The following is a 22,831-nucleotide window of genomic DNA, read 5'->3' on the forward strand; positions in this document are numbered from 1 at the left end:
AACTTTTTATTATATTGAATTGGAAGTATCAATTATTCTAAAGAGTCTTTCGCAATTCTGCTGAGGATGTTCTTGGTCCCATTCCTGTTATCGATTGATCAATTTTTCATGTTGTTTTCGTGTGTTAATGTTTTTATGAAGTTAAAAAAATAGTAATTTAATTTTAATGCTGATTAGACTTTTTTCTTTTAGCTTGATCAGTTATAAAAACTGGAATGTAAAACTATTTAACCATTTTAACTAAGTATTGCAGCAGCAATATTTCCAGAATCAAATTTTTCATTATCATTAATTTCAATTTTAGAAATTGCATTTATGATTTATTTTACTTTTGGTACAATAATTATTGCATTTTGGCTGTCTTTTAGCTATTCATTCATCTTTAGTGTGCAAAGCCACAGTGAAGCAGGCCTCTTCTTTGCCTGAGTGGTGACTATGACCCTGCTAATCTGTGTGGAAGTTGCGTAACCTATGGCAATAAACACAGTACCTTGACAACTATGCCTAGTTCCTTTTTGCTTTTACCTTTGTCTATTATTCTTAGTTATCAATTTACAGCTGTCCACCTCACACACATGCCAGTTCAATATGTTTGTATTGAGCTTCCAGTTGCCTGCCATTTCACTACATGACCAATGTTCCCAAGCCAACATCTCTCTCTCGGACAGTACTCCAGCAAAGCTCAGCAGAAGCTGGAGAAACAACACCTCACTGCTTTGGAGCCCTTCTGAACTCTATATCAAGTTCACTAATTTTAGGGCCTGCGAATCCTCTCCTGTGCCTTTGCCCCAACCCCCATACAGCAGGCCTTGTGGTCTGCTGCAACAAACAATGCATTGTCAGCTACTAATGGCTCCTATTAACAACTATTAATTCTCCCAGGATGGCCTTTACACATTCCTTTGTCTGCCCAACTGTTTTTCTGTCTCTGAGTTTCATTTCCAACTATCATTTACTCTGCCCCCTTCCCTCTCACCTATTCTTTATCATATCCTAGCTCCAGTCAATTGTAAAGTAGGGTTCCCAAGATGTTAACTCTGCTTTCTCTCCACAGATGATGCCAGATCTGCTGTGTTTTTTCCAGCAATTTCTGTTTTTGCTCTGGATTTCCAGCATCTGAATTTTTTTTTGTTTAATATTCTATTAAGACTGTATAAGTTAGTAGTTTGGGAACATTTATTGGTATTGGGACTCTTTTGCTATCTCGAGTCGGCATACCAGCAGCAACTACAGTGGGTTGCCTGACCAGATCCTGAAGAAAATTTTAACACTTTGACCAAGACTTGGCTTGTTTTGGGGTTTTACTGTGGGCTGACCGAGTCCCTCTGTTCAGGATATGAACTGAGTGTGACTATGAAATTGCTTTCACTCAAGTGGTGTTCTCTGAGCTCAGTTGGCCTAGTGAGGTTGTCCACTTCCATTGGAATACCCTGCAACTTATATACTCCACTTGCCACACTTTCCAATGATAAAGCCAATTGTAGTACCTGTTTGAAGTCCAGTGGGGCTTTTTCATGGTTACATCATTAATCCCACCTGCCAATCAGTCTCTCAGCATTGATTAATCCAAAGTCACATACCACTGCCAATTGTCTTGATTCTGTCAAAAATCCTGATAAGGATTGCTGAGTAAAACTGAGTGCATTTCATAATTGGACCAGGCTTGAGATTTTTATATTCCTCAAGTAAGTCCATCATCTCTTGAAAGGTTTTAGCATCTGGTGCCTCTGGGAAAGTTAGATTTCTAATAACTGAAAAAGCTGCAAGTCCACAAGCTGCAAGGAGAATTACTCATTGCTATTTGTCTGCCCCAGTGTCATATGACCAGAAAAATAGTTTATTCCTTTCACATACTGGTCCCAATTGTTAGTGGAATTGAATGAGTCGAGCTTCTCAAGTAACAGCATGATGCCAAAAATGCTTATCCCAACTTAAAGATGACTGTTGCAAGTGAATTCTTCAGGAGCATGTTTTGCTCTCATCACTAATGAAATAACTCCAACAAGTCACCCTTTATTTACACATGGCAAGTCCTTGAAACTGATCCAGCTTCCTCAGAGCCAGCTGTCAGTGAACAGGAGGTCTCACAGTTCTGTTTTTATCTGCCAGTCAGGGCTCCCTGATTAAAGTTCTTAATCTGGCCCAGTCAGGGAACTCATATTCTCTGAGGTCCACCTAGCTGACCTCATTGCAATCACTACAGGTTCCAGGGATAAGCAGTCAGTGTCCATTTATAGATTGGAGACTATGTCATTGTTCTTAGAACAAGCTGAAATGAGCTTTAATGGAGTTGCTTCAAATTGTAATGGATTTAACAGCAAATACTCATTTGTTTAGTTCTTCAACATAACGCATTTCAAGGTCTTTCCACAAGATCATTATAAGACAAGTATAGCACTCACCTGAAGGAGATATTAGGCCACCTGACTGACCGCTTGGTCAAAGAAGTGTTTGGTTCACATGTTTCTTAAAGGGAAAAAAAAGGTAGAGAGTCCGAGCAATGTAGGCAGGGTATTCCAGAGCTTAAATAAGGGAACTAAAGTGAAACAGAATCTAATGACTGAAGAGTTGGTGATAAAAGGGGACAAATAGGATTTTGAGCGCACTGTCAGAAAGGGTAGTGGCTATCAATTCAATAGTAACCATCAGAAGGGAACAAACACTTACTTAAAAAAGCTGCATAAATGGAGAGAATTACCCATTTTGCAACTAACTAAGTTAGTCCGAAAAGATGTGACATAAACTTGGTGAGCCAACTGTACTATTCTATGATCAAAAAGGTGGACAAGCAGCAAATGACAGTCATTCTTACAAAGAATAACATGTTTGTACAACATTATGTTGTTTGTCTTACTGTTAGCTGCTGATATTGAATCCCTGACCATAGAGATGTCAGTCTCCTGCACTATAGCTGCTGAAGCAGAAAGTGAGCTTGCTACCTCCCTTTCTTCATTTACTACATACATTTTTAAACAATACTCTTGGCCAAGCATTTGGTCTTAATATCTCCTCGCATTGCTCAGTGTCATACTTGGATTTATAATGTTTCTGAGGAAGCACCTTTGAAAGTATTATGTCCAAGATGCAATAGGAATATGGTTTTGTCATTAAAGACCTTATGGCTTTTGTGTTTTGCCTGTTGCTCTGTTGCTATCTTTTCTCTATGTATCTGTTTTTCTTCTTGTCCATTATTCATAACAAACACCCTTGAAGGTTGAAGAGCTATAATTACTTGGTAAGCATATAACATTGGAGAAAATTAAGGTAACTATAGTATTGGAAAATATTTGACTGAAAATAGACCCAAAAATGTGGACATTCAGGTTGGAAATTGCTATTAGTGGTACCCATCAAAGCAAAGATGTGTTTTTTTTTTAATTCCTGTGACAGTGTGATAAGTCTGATGTCTGAATGTGACATGTACAAGTGCTAAGTGTGGTGTGCAAGACTTTATTTATAAATATAAATGAATGTTCTTCTTAAATCAGTAGATTTTAGAAGAATGGTAATATTATACCATATAAAAGAAAGCATCCATCTACTGATATGTATCCTATTGTAAAATCTATTAAAGAAGCAAACACTAATTTTAGCTGAAGAACAATAAGTTTTTACAATTTGTCAGTTCAAAAAAGGTGCCATCGATTTCACGCAACCCAGAAACTGCGTGAAAATTGAAATTTGGTTGAAAAGGTGTGTGCGCAATGTATTTCATATGCAATATACTAAAAATGATTGAGAAATCCTTACAGTGAAGAGGTGAGCATCCATTTTATTTGTCTGATTCTGGACCTTTTAAAACTATCTTATTGGGCATAATTTTCAAATTTTGGCAAAAAGAGGAGTATACTTCAGAGGGAAATCAGGAGTGCAAAAAGGGGACATGAGATATCTTTGGCAAATAGGGTTAAGGAGAATCCAAAGGGTCCTTACAAATATGTTAAGGACAAGAGGGTAACTAGGGAGAGAATAGGGTCCTTCAAAGATCAGCAAGGCTGCTTTTGTGTGGAGCCGCAGAAGATGGGGGTGATACTAAACCAGTATTTTGCATCAGTGTTTACTGTGGAGAAGGACATGGAAGTTATCCAATGTAGGGAATACATGGTGACATCTTGAAACATGTCCATATTATAGAGGAGGAAATGCGCGATGTCTTGAAATGCATAAAAGTGAATAAATCCCCAGGACCTGATCAGGTGTACCCTAGAACTCTGTGGGAAGCTAGAGAAGTGATTGAGCCACTTGCTGAGACATTTCTATCATCGATAGTCACAGGTGAGGTGCCGGAAGACTGGAGGTTGGCTAACATGGTGCCACTATTTAAGAAGGGTGGGAAGGACTAGCCAGGGAACTATAGATCAGTGAGCCTGATGTCGGTGGTGGGCACATTGTTGGAGGGAATCCTGAGGGAGAGGATGTACATGTATTTGAAAAGGTATGGACTGATTAGGGATAGTCAATATGGCTTTGGGCGTGGGAAATCATGTCTCACAAACTTGATTGAGTTTTTTGAAGAAGTAAGACATTCGTCAAGGTTCACCGTAGGAGACTGGTTAGCAAGGTTAGATCTCATGGAATACAGGGAGAACGAGCCATTTAGATACAGAACTGGCTCAAAGGTAGAAGACAGAGGGTGGTGGTGGAGGGTTGTTTTTCACACTGGAGGTCTGTGACTATAAGGATTAGCGTTGGGTCCACTACTTTTCGTCATTTACATAAAGGATTTGGATGTGAGCATAAGAGGTATAGTAGTAAGTTTGCAGATGACACCAAAATTGGAGGTGGAGTGGACAGCGAAGAGGGTTACCTCCAGAGTACAATGGGATCTTGATCAGATGGGCTGAGAAGTGGCAGATGGAGTTTAATTTAGATAAATGTGAGCTGCTGCATTTTGAGAAAGCAAATCTTAGCAGGACTGATACACTTAATGGTCAGGTCCTAGGGAGTGTTGCTGAACAAAGAGACCTTGCAGTGCAGTTCATTGCTCCTTGAAAGTGGAGTCGCAGGTAGATAGGATAGTGAAGAAGGCGTTTGGTATGCTTTCCTTTATTGGTCAGAGTATTGAGTACAGGAGCTGGGAGGTCATGTTGCGGCTGTCCAGGATATTGGTTAGGCCACTGTTGGAATATTGCGTGCAATTCTGGTCTCCTTCCGATCAGAAAGATGTTGTGAAACTTGAAAGGGTTCAGAAAAGATTTAGGGTGGGGCTGTTTTCCCTGGAGCATCGGAGGCTGAGGGCTGACCTTATAGATGTTTACAAAATTATGAGGGGCATGGATAGGATAAATAGACAAAGTCTTTTCCCTGGGGTGGGGGAAGTCCAGAACTAGAGAGCATAGGCTTTGGGTGAGAGGGGAAAGGTATAAAAGAGACCTAAGAGGCAACCTTTTCATGCAGTGGGTGTATGGAATGAGCTGCCAGAGGAAATGGTGGAGGCTGTTTTAAAAGTCATCAAAAGATTTACAAGGATGTTGCCAGGGTTGGAGGATTTGAGCTATAGGGAGAGGCTGAACAGGCTGGGGCTGTTTTCCCTGGAGCATCGGAGGCTGGGGGCGTGCCCTTATAGAGGTTTACAAAATTATGAGGGGCATGGATAAGGGAAATAGGCCAAGTCTTTTCCCTGGGGTCGGGGAACTAGAGGGCATTGGTATAGGGTGAGAGGGGAAAGATATTAAAGAGACTTAAGGGGCAACCTTTTCATGCAGGGGGTGATACGTGTATGGAATGAGCTGCCAGAGGAAGTGGTGGAGGCTGGTACAATTGCAACAGTTAAGAGACATTTGGATGGGTATATGAATAGGAAGGGTTTGGAGGGATATGGGCCGGGTGCTGGCAGGTGGGACTAGATTGGGTTTGGATATCTGGTTGGCATGGACAGGTTTCCATGCTGTACATCTCTATGACTCTATTTAAAAGGCGCCTAGATGGGTATCTGAATAGAAAGGGTTTGGAGAGATATGGGCCGGGTGCTGGCAAGTAGGACTAGATTAGGTTGGGATATCTGGTCAGCATGGACCAGTTGGAGCGAAGGGTCTGTTTCTGTGTTGTCAGCATCCGGCCCATATCACTCTAAACCCTTCCCATTCATACACCCAACCCAATGCCTTTTAAATGTTGCAATTATAGTAGCCTCCACCACTTCCTCTGGCAGCTCATTCCATATACATAGCACCCTCTGAGTGAATAAGTAGCCCCTAAGGTCTCTTTTATATCTTTCCTCTCTCATCTTAAACCTGTGCCCTCAAGTTCTGGACTTCCTTACCCCAGGGAAAAGACTTTGTATATTTATCCTATCCATGCCCTTCATGAATTTACAAACTTCTATACTTTCACATTTCATCCGGTCAGATGAAGAGGGAGCTAATTAACATATTTGTCAAGTTGCCAGAATGGGTAAGAAGCTTCAAGTATTTTGCAAAATTGATTTCAGTCTTCCTCCTATTTGATAATGTTGCTTCTGTCAAAATACTTTAAGCATAGTTTTTTTCTGTGCAAAAATGTACAGCCAGTTTAAATACTCCGATAAAAGGCTCAGTGACACAATAAAACAAACATTTAAATGTAGATCAGGTTATCTTATTTTTCTAGCTTGGAAATTGACGTTGTTAGTTTAAAAATGCAGTTAGAACATAGAACATTACAGCGTAGTACAGGCCCTTCGCCCCTTAATGTTGCGCCAACCCGTGGAACCAACCTGAAGCTCATCTATCCTACACTATTGCATTTTCATCCATATGTTTATCCAGTGACCAATCAATGCCCTTAAAGTTGGCGAGTCTACTACAGTTGCACGCAGGGCTTTCCACACTGCTACTACTCTGAGTAAAGAAACTGCCTCTGACATCTATCACCCCTCAATTTAAAGCTATGTTCCCTTATGCTAACCATTATCATCTGAGGAAAAAGGCTGTCACTATCCACCCTGTCTAACCCTCTGATTATCTTAAGTCTCAACTAAGTCACCTCTCCACCTTCTCTCGAACAAAAAAAATCTCAAGTTCCTCAGCCTTTCCTCGTAAGACCTTCCGTCCATACCAGGCACCATCCTTGTAAATCTCTTCTGAACCCTTTCCAAAGCTTCCACATCCTTCCTACAATATGGTGACCAGACTGTGCACAATACTCCAAGTGCGGCTGCACCAGAGTTTTGTACAGCTGCAGCATGACCTCATGGCTCCAAAACTCAATCCCTCTCCCAATAAAAGCTAACACACCGAATGCCGCCTTAACAACCCTAGCAACCTGGATGGCAACTTTCAGGGATCCATGTACATGGACACCGAGATCTCTCTGCTCATTGGCAGTGCCAAGAATCTTACTATTAGCCCAGTACTCTTTATTCCTGTTGTTCTTTCCAAAGTGAATCACCTCCCACTTTTCCGCATTAAACCCCATTTGCCACCTCTCAGCACAGCTCAGCAGGTTATAGAAGGATGTAGGTAAGCTGCAACATCCTTCGTCACTATCCACAAGTCCACCACCCTTAGTATCATCTGCAAATTTACTAACCCATTCTTCCACTCCCACCCCCCAGTCCAGGTCATTTATAAAAATGACAAATAGCAGTGGACCCAAAACAGTTCCTCTCAGTAGTCTACTAGTAACTGAACTCCAAGAAGAACATTTCCCATCAACCACCACCCTCTGTCTTCTTTCAGCTAGCCAATTTCTGATCCAAACCACTAAATTATCCTCAATCCCATGCCTCTGTATTTTGTGCAATAGCCTACCATGAGGAACGTTGTCAAACGCCTTACTGAAATCCATATTCACCACATCAACCGTTTTAACCTAATCCACCTGTTGGTCATCATCTCGAAGAACCCAATAAGGTTTGTGAGGCACGATCTACTCTTCACAAAACTGTTGACTATCCCAAATCAATTTAGGGACTTATCTATTTTCACACTTTCCAGAATTACTAACACCTCCTCCTGTGAACCTCAATCCCATCTAGTCTACTAGCCTAAAACTCAAAATTGTCTTTTTCGACGACATTGTCTTTTTCCAGTGTGAATACCGAAAAAAAAAAAAAATTCATTTAGCGCTTCTCCTATTCTCCTCTGACTCCACGCACAACTTCTCACTGCTATCCTTGGTTTGCCCTAATCTTAGTCTAGTCATTGTTTTTTCCTGATATACCTATAGAAAGCTTTAGGGTTTTCCTTGCTCCTATCTGCCAATGAATTCTCATATCCCCTCCTGGCACTTCTTATCTCTCTCTCTCTTTAGGTTTTTCCTGGAAAGCTTGTAACTCTCAAGCGCTGAAACTGAGCCTTCACGTCTCATCCTAACATAAGCAGCCTTTTTCCTCTTGACAAGAGATTCAACCTCCTTAGTAAACCACGGCTCCCTCACTCGACCACTTCCTCCCTGCCTGACCGGTACCTACTTATCAAGGATACGCTGTAGCTGTTCCTTGAATCAGGTCCACATTTCAATTGTGCCCATCCCCTGCAGTTTGCTTCCCCATCCTCTGCATCCTAAATCTTGCCTGATCAATTCATAATTGCTTTTACCCTGGTTATAACTTTTGCCCTGCATTATATAACTAACCCTTTCTATCGTTAAAGTAAACATAACTTTGGTGATAGTGACCACAATTCAGTTTTCATCTACCTCCAAATCTAACACCTGCAAAGAAAAAGAACATAATTATTTGTAATATTGTTTAATTAGCATAATGAGGCAGCTGAACATTTGAATTATTTTTGTTATGTATATTATGTACATAAAAATAAGGAACAATGTCTGAATTTGTAATGGACGCAACATTACATTTCATTTTTCATGAAGCAGATCTGCCTAATTTAATGTCCATAATAATTGTCAATCTGCTCAAGAAAATAAGATCTACATCAAGATTTTTGTGTTAGATCGATTTCCAGAGCAAGTTTCTCTTTCTTTTTAGAAGTGGCATTTTTTTTTTTAGTTTGACACTAGAAGTGACATCACTTCTAGTGATTCCTTTATTGGGCATTAAACATGGTAGATGATGTTAAGTAAATTAATCAGAAAACAAAATATTGGGGATGTCAATAGGTTGAAATAAAATAGAAAATGCCAATAACGCTCAACCTGTCAGGTGGTTTCTGTGCTCAGAGAGACAGATATAACATAGCTTTGAAAAGCACAGAGAACGTTCTTTGTAAAATGCTTTGAAGTAATTCCTTGATTGACTGAATTGGGATCAAGATGACTTCGCCGCAAAGGTGGTGTGGTAGGAGAGGCTACATTAACATAAACACGTGCACATATGCCAATAAGCATGGACTGCATAAAGATCCCTATTTTCATCACCTCTGCTCCACCCAGTACCATTGACATTACCTTGATCCTTTACAATCAGAACCAGAATTGCGGGGTCAACATAAAGGATATTGCTTATGGTTCTTCCTAAGTCTCTTGCTCAGGGCATTTTGATGCTAGACAAGACTTGTTCTTCTGTGAACTGCTGTGAGCTAAAAGGAGGGAAATCAGGAGGGCAAAACGGGGCCATGAGATAGCTTTGGCAAATAGAATTAAGGAGAATCCAGAGGGTTTTCACAAATATATTAAGGACAAAAGGGTAACGAGGGGAGAGAATAGGGCCCCTCAAAGATCAGTAAGGCGGCCTTTGTGTGGAGCCACAGAAAATGGGGGAGATAGTAAATGAATATTTTGCATCAGTATTTACTGTGGAAAAGGCTATGGAAGATATAGACTGTAGGGAAATAGATGGTGACATCTTCAAAATGTCCAGATTACAGAGGAGGAAGTGCTGGATGTCTTGAAAAGGTTAAAGGTGGATAAATCCCCAGGAACTGATCAGGTGTACCCGAGAATTCTGTGGGAAGCAAGAGAAGTGATTGCTGGGCCTCTTGCTGAGATATTTGTATCATCGATAGTCACAGGTGAGGTGCCGGAAGACTGGATGTTGGCAAACATGGTGCTACTGTTTAAGAAGGGTGGTAAAGACAAGCCAGAGAACTATAGACCGGTGAGCCTGACCTCAGTGGTGGGCAAGTTGTTGGAAGGAGTCCTGATGGACAGGATGTACATGTATTTGGAAAGGCAAGGACTGATTCGGGATAGTCAACATGGCTTTGTGCGTGGGAAATCATGTCTCACAAACTTGATTTGAGTTTTTTGAAGAAGTAACAAAAAAGATTGAGGGCAGAGCAGTAGATGTGATCTATATGGACTTCAGTAAGGCGTTCGGCAAGGTTCTCCATGGGAGACTGATTAGCAATGTTAAATCTCATGGAATACAGGGAGAACTAGCCATTTGGGTACATAACTGGCTCAAAGGTAGAAGACAGAGGATGGTGGTGGAGGGTTGTTTTTCAGACTGGAGGTCTGTGACCAGTGGAGTGCCACAACATTGGTGCTGGGCCCTCTACTTTTTGTCATTTACATAAATGATTTGGATGTGAGCATAAGAGGTACAGTTAGTAAGTTTGCAGATGACACCAAAATTGGAGGTGGAGGGGACAGCGAAGAGGGTTACCTCCGATTACAACAGGATCTGGACCAGATGGGCCAATGGGCTGAGAAGTGGCAGATGGAGCTTAATTCAGATAAATGCGAGGTGCTGCATTTTGGGAAAGCAAATCTTAGCAGGACTGATACACTTAATGGTCAGGTCCTAGGGAGTGTTGCTGAACAAAGAGACCTGGGAGTGCAGGTTCATAGCTGGTTGAAAGTGGAGTCGCAGGTAGATAGGATAGTGAAGGCGGCGTTTGGTATGCTCTATTTTATTGGTCAGAGTATTGAGTACAGGAGTTGGGAGGTCATGTTGCGGCTGTGCAGGACATTGGTTAGGCCACTGTTGGAATATTGCGTGCAATTCTGGTCTCCTTCACAACAGAAAGATATTGTGAAACTTGAAAGGATTCAAAAAAGATTTACAAGGATGTTGCCAGGGTTGGAGGATTTGAGCTGTAGGGAGAGGCTGAGCAGGCTGGGGCTGTTTTCCCTGGAGCTTTGGAGGCTGAGGGGTGACCTTATAGAGGTTTACAAAATTGAGGGGCATGGTTAGGATAAATAGACAAAGTCTTTTCCCTGGGGTCGGGGAGTCCAGAACTAGAGGGCATAGGTTTAAGGTGAGGGGGAAATATATAAAAGGGACCTAAGGGGCAACATTTTCACGCAGTGGGTGGTACGTGTATGGAATGAGCTGCCAGAGGATGTGGTGGAGGCTGGCACAATTGCAACATTTAAAAGGCATTTGAATGGGTATATGAATAGGAAGGGTTTGGAGGCATATGGGCTGGGTGCTGGTAGGTGGGACTAGATTGGGTTGGGATATCTGGTCGGCATGGACGGGTTGGACCGAATTGCCTGTTTCCACGCTGTACATCTCTATGACTCTGTGATTGATTAATTTTCTTTAGGAAGTACAAAATCTTGATGTTAGATGTTCTGTGGTACTTTTAACCTTTTTTAAATGTGATTGGGGACCAAACATTTCAGTATCCCCTTTCAACTTGTGCTAATCATACTTCTGAGTTTAACTTATGCCAGAAATTTTTTTCTTTATGGTATTAATTAATATCCATGATTAATTTAAAAACAAGGATGCCACTAATCAGTAAAACTGAAAGCTGACTGATCTAACAGGAAGTAGTCCTATATATTGTGTAAACCAAGTGGAATGCAAGTACTGTACTCTGAAATTAATGTTTCAATGATAGGTGATAAATACAACCCAGACATCTGTCTAATAGTGTGTTTGCCTGCAGGATGCCCAGTATAATTTAGAGAAATAAATATCTTAAATGTATCAATTTTGTTACTAAATAAAAAGCTCTTCTTTCTCTCGTTCTTCATTCTGTCAACAGTTGATAAAGAGCAAAGGAAAGTAGTTATTACATTGATTCAGTTCAGCACTTTTTATACAACTTTGGTTTAATTATTTTTTGGTTTACTCATTTATGGACTCTTCCCATCTTAAAAGTAACTATGAGGCTCCAATCTTGATATCAAACTCCAGGGGTGTCTCCAGTGACCATTCAGAAAATGTGGTCTGCACCCCAATGTAGAGTTTGGTATGAAAACCTTTTTCATGTTCAGAATGTCACAGGACTTGACTTGAATTAAAGATCCAACCTTTGTTTGGAAAGAAAGGGTTTTTAAGGATATAATGCCTTAACACCATCATTTGTTGGCACCGTCTTTGCTTTTCTTGCAGATTGCCAAATGTTAAGTGTAGCAAAACCTGGTGATACACTGTCTGTGTAGGCATTTAAGTTGGAATTTCAATTGCTTTATATGATTTGAAAGCTCAAAGAAAGCATAGATAACAGACTGGAAATTGCCTCACTATTTTGGCCAGTAAAAGTTTCTATGTTTCAAAGTAACTAGTATTGTATTCTGACTATCACTCATCCTTTTTCTAACTCCCAATAAATAGCCCAGCCATTGATTTTTGCTTTACAATATTAATTTCAATACTTATTTTTTTTCAGATAAGCAATTATGAATAACTGTCAAGCTGTTTTTCCAGAATAGGCAAAAACACCTCTTGGGGCAGGCATAATACAAATTTATTCCTGTGCCTCCATGTTTGGGCAATACTCAAATCTAATTCATAAACCGATATTCACTCGAACATGCCAAAATTGTAATCAGTCATAATGTAAATGGTATTCAACAAATGTCTTAACACAACAGCTCAAAGTAGTGCGCAACCAAGTTCTTTCAATGAACAGCTGATTAGTAAAGAAGAATGGATAAAACAGATGAGCATTCTCCAGGTATATTTTGACCCATATTTTAATCATCAGTGAAGGTACAACACTTGATGTTTGTTAGGCTTACAGCTGTTGAACAGCAGCTGAGTACTGAGATATCCTTTTTACAGCGCCGGGATGTTGGGCATGTATGGGCTGGGCAACTAAATGGATTAACAAATCCTTTCACAACCATACAAATATTTAAAAAAAATTTGGATTATGGACAGAAAGTGAATTAAAGGAGGGATGAAATTTTCAAATTAAAAGAGAGAGACAAAACAGACAAAGAAATCTTAAAGAAACCTTTTTTGGAATAAGATGAGACACTTCTCAAGTTACATTCCTATATCCTGAGAGAGAGTTTTTTAATAATTAAATTTATCACATCATTAAAGATTCACTTGCATTTGAATTTTCTAGCAGAGTTAGTGTGCAACTAGAGAAGTACAGCAACTTATTTGCTCGTGTGCATAAATGCTGAGTTCTTCAGGAAGTATTGATATGTCGTGGTTGTGGGTATGTTCGCCAAGCTGGGAAGTTGATTTGCAGACGTTTCGTCCCCTGTCTAGGTGACATCTACAGTGCTTTGGAGCCTTCTGTACAATGCTACTGTACTGTCTCTTCTGGAATTTATTTGGCTCCATTTCTGCTGCTTCCAGCTGCCAGTTCCAGTAGTTCATTGTAGAGGCCAGTGTGTTGGGTCCAGGTCAATGTGCTTGTTGATAGCACTCATCCATGGACTCTATGCTTCTAGGAATTTTCTGGCTGTCCTCTGTTTAGCTTGTCCTATATTGTTGTGTTGTCCCAGTCGAATGTGTGGTCCTTGTCATCTGTGTGTATGGCTTATAGAGAAAGCTAGTCATGCATTTCGTGGCTCGTTGATGTTTGTGGATGTGGATTGTTCATTGTCTGCCTGTTGGCCCTATATAGTGTTTTGTGCAGTCTTCACATGGAACCTTGTAAATTACGTTAGTCTTGCACATGATGGGTACTGGGTCTTTTGTCCTGGTGAGTTGTTATCTGAGCGTGCCTGTCGGTTTATGGGCTGTCATGAATCCCAGCGGTCGGAGAAGTCTGGCTGTCAGGTCCGAAATGTTTTTTATGTAAGGTAGCGTGGCTATTGAGTTAGGTTGTGGCATGCCCTTGTCAGGTTGTTTGTCTGTTAGGTATGTGTGGATGAAGTTGCAGGGGTACATGTTCTAGGCAAAGACTCTGTAAAGGTGGTCTTCTTCTTCCCTTCGTAAGTCGGGAGTGCTTCAGTGTGTTGTAACTCTTTTTTGAACAGGGTCCGAATGCAGATTGCTTGCACGTGTTTGGGTGGCTGCTGTTGTAGTGCAGGACTTGGTCGGCATGAGTGGCTTTCCTGTATCCTTTTTTTTTGTGGTTCATTCACTGTTCTGTGTACTTCATATCATCACATCCAGGAATGGGAGTCGATTGTTGGTTTCCTCCTCTCTCAAATCTAATTCCTGTTCACTTCAATTGACGAAGTTCTAGCCAAAGTACAATAGCCAACCTCCTGGACAGGCAGAACAGACAACATGATGGGAAACCTGTCACCAAGGACTGCATACTCCAACTACTAGGCACACTTCACATTCGACAACCAAATATATATTATCAGTTCAATAGAACGCCTATGGGATTACCATCGGGTTCGTATCAGAAGCAGTGATGTCAAGATTGGAACAAACAACCCTACCACAAACCAGACCCAACTCTGGATCAGATACGTAGACGACACTTTTGTTATCATTAAAAGGACAGACATAGAGAACACACACCGGACCATTAACACCATACTCGCAAGGATCAGATTTACGAGAGAGGAGGAAACCAACAATCAACTCCCATTCCTGGATGTGATGGTACAAAGAACACAGAATGGTGAATGCACCACAAAGTGTACAAGAAAGCCACATGCCGAGCAGGTCCTACACTACAACAGCAGCCACTCAAACACACACAAGAGAAGCTGCATTCAGACCCTGTTCAAATGGGCTACAACACACTGCAGTACTCCCGACCTACGAAGGGAAGAAGAAGAAGAACATGTACCTCCGCAATTTCATCCGCACATACCTAACAAACAACCTGACAAGGACATACCACCATCTAACTCGGTAACCATGCTACCTTACATAAAAAATGTTTTGGAACTGACAGCCAGACTTCTTCAACCACTGGGATTCATGACAGCCCATAAAACGACAGGCACGCTCAGACAAAAACTCACCAAGAGAAAAGACCCAGTACCTATCATGTGCAAGACTAATGTAATTTACAAGATTCCACGCAAAGACTGCACGAAGCACCAGATAGGGCAAATAGGCTGACAACGAACAATCCGCATCCATGAACGCCAAAAAGCCACTAAACACCTTGACCAACTGTCTTTATAAGCCATACACACAGATGACAGAGACCACAAATTTGACTGGGACAACACAACAATTGTGGGACAAGCTGAACCGAGGACAGTCAGAGAATTCCGAGAAGCATAGAATCCATGGATGAATGCTATCAACAAGCACATTGACCTTGGACCCAAGACACTGACCACTACAACAAACAACTGGAACTGGCAGCTGGAAGCAGCAGAAATGGAACCAAATAAATTTGGGAAGGCAGAGTACAACAGTGCTACACAGGTGGTTCCAAAACACTGAAGATGTCAGTTAGAGGGGACAAAACGTCTGCAAGCCAACATCCCAGCTCAGTGAACATACCCACAACCATGACAACTGGCACCCGAGCTACAAATCTTTACATAAACTTTGTATTGGTATTTCCAAATTTATGGAGAAGCAAATCAGATACCCACTTCTAGATTTGTGTTTTTTCACTGTATGTCTTGACCCAAGAAGCTGCTAACTGATTTATTCAATAATTTTGCTGTGTGCTTATCATCTCACCATCTTTCCCGTTGCTACATTGCAATGTACATTACTTGCATCCAGCAGCTTTTGTATTTCACCAGACAATTAAATTCGGTAACAACCTTTGGCCTGGTTATAGCACAGAAAGTTTAAAAAGTATAGTTTTTAAAAGGTCTGTGGAATCTGTCATTGTTTTGAAGAACTTGTTGAAAAGGAGGCTAAAGATTTTGCATCAAATATAATTATCTTGGATAATAAATATGGGTCCTCATTACCTGACGACATTTAGTGTAAAGCTGTGCCAACAAAAATAAAGAAAGATGTCATGTGACAGATGTGATAGCTAGCTGAAGACAAAGGAAAGCTTCAAATAACAGATACCCATGGAAAGTGAAACATTTAGTTTTTTTTTGAGAGAAGGTATCAGCTTGTCTGTTTTGCAGAAAGGGATACAGGAATTCTTCAAGATACTTTGAGAGGTGGCTAAACATATCTGAATCCTGGAAAACTGTGTGAATGACTTGTGACAGTAAAGAGCTGGGTGTTTTCCAGAAATGGCTAATCTGTGCACCGTTTTGCTTATGGGCTGTCAGTCGAAGAGAAACTCTAGAAAGCTACTCCATCAAGACTGTTGCAATATGAGGGAAAGAAGGTTTGTCGAAGTCTGTCTTGCTGATGGTAATCATACCCGATCTCTTAAGAGCAAACTGTTGTTGTATTAGGCCTGAACTACTCAACAAGAGTATAAATAAAGAGCATTATCTGAAAGTAGCTACACAATGCTACATTTGTGAGGGGAGTGATGTGAATGCTTGTGGTGTATAATATGTATCTTGTTTTGATTATTTCAAGTGAACGCTAATTTTTTTTGTAGTACTGTTTTACTGTTAATCCATACTTTAATTTACATTTGATTTTGATAAATGTTTATATAGCGGTTGCAAGAAGTGAACTCTTATTGGTAATTTCTTCATTGGGGATCATTCAGTAAATTTTAGTTTACAGTTTTTTGCACAGAAATTCTAATAATTCTTAAAAATGTAAGTTGCCAAACCCCTCTAAATTACATATACTGTCAGTTGCTGATTGCAAAGTACACTTTGAACTTTTACTGTGCAAAAGGGGAACATAATGCTGTCATTCTACATATTATGGTTTTTATATGATATGCACGTGTTGATTTACCTAAAAAGAGGGAGTCTGTTTGTTTAAAATTAACATCCCTTCAGGCGATGAGACCTAGTGGATGTGGGAAGACTTGATGGATATATAAAAATTAATGGAGTGTGAATTTGTGACAGAAATATGGGAGCTAGTAATCAGTGGAGTGTTTTTTATGTGGTTAACTTGTACCAAAAGTATGAATTTAACTCTTGTTTTTAAAGAAAATCCCCTTTATATGACAGTGTGACACCGTTGTATTGCTCGCTGTAACTGCACTAAGTTACTTGGTTAGACTTTTGAAAAGGCAGTTAAATTACATAAAATCAACCATAACAAAGGCCAAAGGTCTGTACTTTACTATATGATTCTATGAATTATTCATTCTTAGGATTTGAGTATCATTGACAAGACCAGCATTTATTATGATGGTGGTGAGCTAAGCTCATGAATACAACTGAATGGCTTGCTAGACCATTTCAGAGTACTTAAGTTTCAGTAGCATTTCTCTTGATCGAAATCATAGGCCAAATAAAAGCAACATTTTACTTCCCTAAAGGACATTAATGAACCAGATTTGTGACAATTCAGCAATGTCAGCACCATGAATGTCAGCTCTTTATTCTGCATTTATTTTATTTATTGAAAGTAAATTGGCATAGCTTCCAAGGTGGTGTTTGAACTTGTCTCTCGATCATTAGTTCATACCCATGGAATGTAAGTCATGTAGCACTATTATAATGTAACAGTACTCTGGAAGGGTATTTGTGAAGGGCTGAGTTGAGGTTGATTTGTTTCCACTTTTGTGTTCACTCTTCACCTTGAATTTAGAGAATCAAATAAGAGTGTAACTGTGGCTTTCAAGGAGTAGCAATAAAATCAAGTAAGGGGATAAAGAGGGTTTATTTTGGCTAAACATTCTTGACCCTTGTTCAAATATTCTTTAACAAAGGCAATACTAACTTTTTGTGCACCTTCTTTAAGTAATAATTCATCAGATAGTAATAGTTTTGTAATATGTCATGCATTGAATATGGAAAAAAGTCTCTTGGTTCTTCATTGAAGACTACTCTCACACAAAACTACATTGAGACTAAGAAGCAGATATTCGGAGGAGGCACTAATTGTTTGATTATAAAAAGTAAGTTTCGAAGAAGATTTTGAAGAGGAAAATGGAGTAGCACAAAAGCTTACAGAAATGTCTCAAACTTTGATACTTCAGAGATGAAAGCTGATGAACTTTGTAATGGAGAGAATAAGCTTGGAATTTTGGATTGGGGTCAGTTAGCGTCTTGTGGTTTAGAACCATCTGATTAGATAGTGGTTGCGAGCAAGATTGAGAATTTTAGTGGATTGGATCAATAGGAATTTCTAGTTTGTTTCTACATTTGCCTCATTTCTGTGCACTTGTTTTTCCATTTTTGAAGGTGTTGAATAAGGATGAAGAATGGGAACAGTGTAAGGCGGGATGGGAACTTTGGACTCCCATCTTACCACCTCATTTCTAGCTCTTGGGGCCTTAAGTTCCTAAAAAGGACAGCACAGTGGCTCAGTAGTTAGCACTGCTGCCTCACAGCACTAGCGATCCTGGTTCGATTCTGCCCTCGGGAGACTGTCTGTGTTGAGTTTGTACATTCTCCCGGTGTCTGCGTGGGTTTCCTCCAGGTGCCTGCGTGGGTTTCCTCCAGGTGCTGTGGTTTCCTCCCACAATCCAAAGATGTGCAGTTTAGGTGAATTGGCGATGCTAAATTGCCCACAGTGTAGGTTATTAGTCAGGGGTAAATGTAGGGAATAGATCTGGGTGGGTTACTCTTCCGCGGGTTGGTGTGGACTTGTTGGGCCGAAGGGCCTATTTCCATACTGTAGGGATTCTAATTCTAAACTATGTGTTGCATTCTTATTTTGATACGAGCTCAATCAGTGTTTTCTTCTCGAATTGAACCTTTTTGTTTCTGGGCATCTTTGACGAGGTATGCATGGCATTCATGTTGACCTACTAAGGCAGTGACTGAAATTTTAAATAAAACTTCCCTAAGCTTAACATTTTACCATCAGATCAAGCATTGATCCTCTTTGAGTAAAACATTTACTTGACTATAAATTTCAACTCCAGTTGTAAAATGTAGGGAAATTAATAATTTTCTGAAGGGAATACAAACAAATAACCAAGATGTTTCTGTCATCCTTCTTTCATTTTGATAGTTCAGAGTACTTCTGTGGGGGATATTGAATAACAAAGGCATGAAAGAGGGTTTTACTAGATGAACTGAGAGATGACTAAGGTTGGGAATATTACAGCCGTGAGAAAATTATGTAGATAGCGGATGATATAATATCTGCATCAATTTTAAATCTCTAAATTTGTGTTAAAAGTGTGAACATTTTTACAGCATAGTTACATCTCGGAGGTTCATCAGCTTAGTTGGTGGAATAGCAGTTTGCAGTGCAGGTCAAGGCCAACAGTGTGGGATCAATTCTCTCACTGCCTAAGGTTACCATGAAGGTCCTTCTCAAACTGTCCCCTTGCTATAGTGTGATGACCCATGGGTTAAACCATCACCAGTCATGCCTTCCTAATGAGAGAACAGCCCTATGGTCCATTAGGACTGTAGTGACTTTACCATCTTCTCATCACTGCTTACCAACATCTCCAAAAATGCCATTGTACTTCATTGATTCACCCTGGGGTACAAATTTATAACTGCTGGAAGATCTTCATTATTTTGTCATACAGCACACTTCTCATGCACTGAATCAGAACCCTTTGATAGACCACTGAGTGTGGTGTCAGATATCAGAGCTGAATCAGACCCTTGCAAATGTTTAATATATGAAGAACATGATATATGGTATAGGTCAGCCATGATCTCATTGAATGGTGGAACAAGCTCAAGGGGCTGAATGGCCTATTTCTGTTGCTGTGTTCCTGCGTACTAAAAGGATTACTGGATGGCAGGTAAGTTGTGACCTCACAAGTTTTGAGAAGATTTGTAGTTCAGGTTGAGGTTCTGGATGTAGGTTTGCTCACTGAGCTGGAAGGTTTGTTTTTAGATGTTTTGTCAACATATTAAGTAACATCATCAGCGAGCCTCCGGATGAAGCACTGGTGGCATGGCCCACTTTCTATTTATATGTTTAGGTTTCCTTGGGTTGGTGATGTCATTTCCTACGGTGATGTCATTTCCTGGTATAGTTTTCTCAGGGAGTGCTAAATGGGATCAGAATTAATATGTTTGTTGATAGAGTTCCAGTTGTAATGCCGTGCTTCTAGGAATTCTCATGTGTTTCTCTCTTTGGCTCAGCCTAGGATGGATGTGTTGTCCCAGTCGAAGTGGCGTCCTTTCTCATGCCTATGTAAGGATACCATTGAGAGTGGGTCATGTATTTTTGTGGCTAGTTGATGTTCATGTATCCTGGTAGCTAGTTTTCTGCCAGTTTGTCCCATGTAGTGAAAAATGTGTTGCTGGAAAAGCGCAGCAGGTCAGGCAGCATCCAAGGAGCAGGAGGATCGACTTTTCGGGCATAAGCCCTTCTTCAGGAAGCTCTGATCTCCAGCATCTGCAGTCCTCACTTTCTCCTTGTCCCATGTAGTGTTTGGTACAGTTCTTGCAAGGTATTTTGTAAATAATTTACAAAGTAATTAGAAGCATGACATTCCAACTGGAACTCTATCAACAAACACATTGACTCTGATCCCATTTATCACTCCCTGAGAAAAAGAACAGGCAAATGTTTGTGATTTACACATGAAAGAAGTGAAACCATCATGGTCTTTCTAACAGATAAACGACTCTACAAACAATCAAGGTATTTTTCAATGTATAATTTCAGTTACATCACATTGTGTAAACTTTTGCTATAAATTCTGTGTCTTACAATTGTGTCCTCCACAACCATCTGATGGGGCGGCACTCTGAAAGCTAGTGTTTCCAATTATAGTCCTGTTGGACTATAACCTGGTATTGTGTGATTTTTAACTTATCTCACTGCAGTTTGCATTAGCTAATTCGCCATGGATTAGAAACTGAAAAAAATGACTATCCTGACTTTGTGACTCAGTTCTATGCCACAGCTGCATCTGCCTGTTTGAAGACCCTGAAATGCCCTATCTTTTGTGCTTTCACACCACCAAATTTTGGTTACCAAGAGCAACTTCATTTGCTTGACGAAAACACTGTTTCAAACTGATTGTCCTTGTTGTGAAAACTAAGATATGTTGCAGGATCAATTAAGGTTGGCAAATTCAGTGAACCACTGAGTTTATAATTGTGATCATAGTCTTTTTTTCCAATTTCTAGTCTATGGTGAGTTAGCATAAATAAGTCTTCCTAGAATTCAGATGAGTGGTGGTAACTGCTTGCTTTGCTAGAGACACCACTGAGGCTATTTTGAACATTGACTGGCTTGGAAAGGTTCTTGTTTTATCTTGTTCAGTTGGAGGAAAGCCTGTAAAGAACCAGCTGAGTTAGCAGAAAACCCAGTAAGAATAAGCTGAGTCGGAAAGCTTGCTAAGAACATGCTGCTTATCTGATATATCTCCTTTCTGAAAACCATCTTGTTGAGTTTTGGGGAACCAATTTGTTCTTTTGAAAGAGTGATTGAAAGAAAGTGTCAAGACTATTTCCTGAGCCAAATGTCCCCGCAAGACATTATGCGTGGTTCATGATTTGATAACATGTACCAAAACACCAGACTCTGGAAAATCCTACATTTTATCCTTTAGCTTTCAAGAATAATCTTTGCCAAAGATATTTCAAAAAGCAATTGGAGGAGAGAGAGTTTTTTAAAATCTTTTCCAAAAGGGTGTGTGCATTTTTGTCTGTATTTGTTTTGAAGATATTTAGAGGGATAAGCTTTATCGTTACATTCTGTAAAATAATTGTACCTTTACTGTATTTATTCAGTTTAATAATTAACTCATATATTGATGTTTATGAAGGAGGCTGTGTATGCTGGAAATACCACCACTGTGTTACAAAGAGCGCGCACACTTGAAGAACCACTTTATTTCATTCTTAAGTGTGCGAAAGTCACATTGCTCCAAATCCTGAGGAATTAGTTTCAACTGTATGAACTGCTCTGCTGTCTCTGCTGCTCAACACCTTAAGTTAAAATTGCCAGAATGCATAGTACAAATTAAGTACTCCTCTCTCCAAGCTGAAATAAATATTTTTTATATTGTTTTTTTTTGGATTATGTGGCGCTGACACTTGTGCCCCAATTTGCAGTTTCCCTTTCTAATGTTGTCTCCATGCCACTTTTTTTTATCATGCTCTCCCTGTCCTGCCAGGGGGCCATGCTACTGCTGTGCCTGTTCCTCATTTGCTGATCTTCCCCCTCATCACTACCTGCTCTAGTTTCCAGACATGCAACAGCCCAGCTCCATCAAGTGCCCCTCCCTGGTGGTGAGGCACGGCAGCAACGACCTACTCCTCCAGGTCTCAACCTCTCCCTGCAAATGTAGGTTCATTTGAACAAGTCTGCATATGTACTGTTGATGTCACTGAGCACAAAATTAATGACATCAGTATATATGCAGATGTTTTTACAAAGTGTCCTGGCCTACTGACATCATGCCACCATCTATACATGTGGAGGTCATTTTAGCCATTTGGTATGCGTGAGATCAGTTTTGCGTGAGGAAACCTAAACAATAGATCTTTGTAAAACCTGGTATTGATAAAGTATTTAATTGATCATTTTGAAAAGTATCTTTATTTCATGTTATAACCCAGGTGTACTGGCACTAGAGCAACAGTGTACTCCAGCCTCCATTATAATGTAAAAGCAGGGACTTGCAGTAGGAGACATTTTATTTAAATAAAATGTGTAAATCAATTACACCATATTTCTTGTGAAATATTAGATGAAATATTGGTAGTGGCTAACAATTTTCTGGGGAGGGAAGATTTTGATGGATGATTTACAAAGAGTAACCAAGGTTAGGTTAATTGAGTTGGCTGGGACATTAGGGTTAGATTTAAAAGTAGGTGTCTGGAAGTTTGATGTAATTGAGACAATAGCACAGCAATTGAAGTTGGAAAAGCAGCAATGCAAACCAAATAATTTACAAGG

The 22,831-nt window shown here is 40.1% G+C and overlaps 1 protein-coding gene across 22 annotated transcripts in view; it reads left to right on the top strand.

Moving 5' to 3' along the window:
• The window catches only part of slmapa (sarcolemma associated protein a), a 258,658-nt gene that overhangs the window by 1,287 nt on the left and 234,540 nt on the right, over positions 1-22,831 (top strand). The window lies entirely within an intron of this gene.

This window comes from Chiloscyllium plagiosum, unplaced genomic scaffold, assembly GCF_037043375.1.
Source record: "Chiloscyllium plagiosum isolate Xiang-an unplaced genomic scaffold, Cpla_swu_hap1 HiC_scaffold_14, whole genome shotgun sequence".
NCBI lineage: Eukaryota > Metazoa > Chordata > Chondrichthyes > Orectolobiformes > Hemiscylliidae > Chiloscyllium > Chiloscyllium plagiosum.